Source organism: Dendroctonus ponderosae, unplaced genomic scaffold, assembly GCF_020466585.1.
Source record: "Dendroctonus ponderosae isolate FM_Combo_2020 unplaced genomic scaffold, Dpon_F_20191213v2 Dpon_F_20191213_5, whole genome shotgun sequence".
Classification (NCBI taxonomy): Eukaryota; Metazoa; Arthropoda; class Insecta; order Coleoptera; family Curculionidae; genus Dendroctonus; species Dendroctonus ponderosae.
Genome location: NW_026018715.1, coordinates 2,550,562 through 2,554,003, shown reverse-complemented (window position 1 = coordinate 2,554,003; position 3,442 = coordinate 2,550,562).

Below are 3,442 nucleotides of genomic sequence, written 5' to 3'. Positions count from 1 at the left end.
TAAAATGTGGACCTTTTAAACATGAAAAACTTTCGTAGGACGTATTTTCTTGTAAAGTTCATATTTACTGAGATATCGCACTTTGACGCACTAATAAGCAACCCTGTATATCTGACTAAATTACGTCTTTTTGCACGACTCTGCATGTTTTCATTGCAGGACTATCAACATTGCACCTAGTATTTATTATAATAAAATATATTACAATAAACAATATTGACAAAACCGTTCGAGATAGGTATCAAAATTTTCGATCACAATAAAAAGTGTTTAGGGGACTCTGATGGCAACAGTATGAAACATGCGGAAATTTCCAAAATTAAGTTATTATATCTACAAATACTAGCTAATAAGGAGGGTTGCCCTTACTTTTGCATTTTGTTTGGATGTGTAAGCAAGTTGAATGTAAATATCTAGAAAATATTATTCCTGCAAAGTATCATTGAACAAATAGGAATAGTCAATGTCTGAGAGATTTTCCTTTACCCTAACCAATGTTTTATAATCTCTTGGAACTCAGGCCTAGGTTTGACATTTAAATAGAATAATGGGTTTAATGAAAACTGCTACAATTTCCAATAGTTTGCTTAACATCGATAGACAGATAGATTGGAAACGAGACTAACGGAGATTTATAAATAAAACTTAAATAAACGGATCTATAATTATGACCGTCCATGGCATTTATTAAACTGAATTTAACCGACATAAGCCTCAGGTTCCTCGAGCTTGAGTGATTTAACTGAGATTCAATTAATGCAAACTTAATAACTAAAAAATAATCTGATAACAGAAAATTGCTAGTTTTCGGCTTTAATGAATAACTAATAATAATCACTCGTAAAAATTAATACATGTTGTTGGTTATTAGCCATTCGACTTATAAAAATTCGAAACGTTATGGATTTAAAATAACGTCCAATCAGTTTGTTTAGCCAAACTAAAGCTGATAATAGATAACATAGAAAAATTTCTCAATATCCATAAAATCAATTATCGGATCTACATCGGATCAATAATTCCGATAATTGAGGTATTCCAGAAAGGCGCTTGAGAAAGTGAGAAAGAATTTCAACACCGCTTGCATTTTTTTAAAAGTAACTTTAATATGTTTTTATGATGTTAAATTGTGGTTGTGAAAAATGCAGATTGCGCTCACATTTGGGCATATAATAAAACATATAACTCTTTTAAAGTTAAACATTGGTTCTTATATCATTTTATTAATTTATAACTCTCAAATTTCCAAGTCAATAATATTTCAGATCTGCGACTTACAAATGGTTGCTTGATAAAATTTATAGTAAATGTGATTCTGTGACAAATAGTGAGGCTTTAAATGGCGAAATTAGCAACTCGCAGAAAGTTATTATAATCGATAATTCAAGACATTTTCAAAAGTATCTTAGTAAGTCTATAGGAAATTATTTAAATAAGATAATTTAAGAGTGCGTTTTCCTTAGTTTCTCAAAACACGCATATGGCTGGGGCTTTTACGGAAATTGACATTCATAGCATGAACCGTATACATGCACTTCATACTTGACTTATCAAGCAAAAAGTCCCCAAATAAAATAAGCTAAAAATTAATAAGCAAAGGTATGTTTGTCCTTAAAATAGTTTCTATCAAATGAAACAAACACAAAATTATTTTAAGATTTGGCAATTTGTAGATTATAAAATTAAAAGTTACAAACCAAATTACGTCGCAGTCAGAAATGCACCAATCTATAAAAAATAATAATTTATGATATTATTTAAAAAATAAGTTTGATAATGTATTGAAAAAAAATCCAATTACTAGATAATAATAAGTCGCCATTACTAACGGATGATCAAAGTATCCGACAATCCTATGATTATCGAAAAATTAACATTGTTCACTAATAAAATATACTATCTATAAATGCATAATAAATTACCATAAATGTTAGTCTCCAGACTAGAACCAAAATTTGCTTGCACCGAGAAGTCAACAATTTTCAAGTAGATTAAAAATTAACTTTGTTTGACGGAATTGTGTCTATTGTTATTAAGTACATTAGGTAAAGGGCCGTCCAACCTAAACGCATGATGTTAATTGTAATTAAAACAAGAACTTTTCAGAGAATTATCTCAATATTTTTTATAGTGATGGAAGGATCTTTGACAATGATGCGTAAAACAAAATATCGGGCAAATGCTCGCCACGGCTTCGCTGGCATGCCTCTATCCGATGGTCCATATGTTTAAAGACACTGAGATATAATTGAAGTTTAATATCGTTAATGTGCCAAATTATTTCATCCTTTAGCTCTTGAATTGTTCTTTGCTTATTGACGTACACTTTTTCTTTCAAATATCTCCAATAAGTCCAACGGTGTCAAATTACACCATCGAGGTGGCCAATTAACATCGCCACGACGTAGACAGAACACAGTCATTGAATTTCTCGCGCAAAAGAGCCATTGTTTCGTTGGATTTTGGCTAGCATTTGGCCGATATTTTGTTTCACATATAATTTCCATAAATCCATCCATCATAATAAAAAATATTGAGATAATTCTCTGAAAAGTTTTCGTTTCATTTACAATTAACGTTTAAGTTTAAAATAAAAATTTTCAAAGCAGAAAAGTTTCGGTGTGAAGCTAATTTTCGTCAGTTAAGTCACTTATAAATTTTAGATAGTTTGTTTTTTGATGTATACCAATTTCCTGAAATCTGCGACTACTTTGGTTAAACGCATTTATATTTATTTACATACTGATGAATTAATCCGCTCAGATTAAATTAGCATTTTAAGGGTCCCTCTAACTTTTCTCTGTCCAATGGGCTATTTCATTAGCGTCAGACGGCATTAATTATTATTGCGGCCTTTATTCCATTCTCAAATTGGAAAACTTCGTTATTCAAATCGACAACTTTCGTAATAAAATATAAATAGGAAATGTATTGGCCACTACAGTTTGAGGTGCAAATTCAGAACGTTTGATTGCTCTAATAAATTAAATGTTGAAATAGATCTAAAATAGTTAAATATTTTTGTGCGATTTACTTATACTTCTGTATACCACTGCATAATTATCGTGTCAAGTCAGGTGAGACTAAGCTTAAATTGTTAAAATAAAAATTATTTACTTAAAGAATTAAACTTAAATTTTCCCTTAATTTATTCTTATTAGATATTAAAGTAGCGGGTCATTTTCTCGACAATTTTAGTTTACGTTTACTTAACAGTTCCGGAACAGCCCGAACAGTTTTCAGCAAATACCAAATTATTTCAACCAGTCAGGATACGCTAAGAGCAAGGGCTCCATAAACGTTTATATATATTGCCAGCTAAATGAAAAACATGTCCAACTAGAAATGTGAACGCAATCCAGACAAGTGTCGTCTATTTTATACCACAGTAATTGAATCAGTTTTCGAAGTTTCTGAGTTCTTGATTATCTGCAAATATATT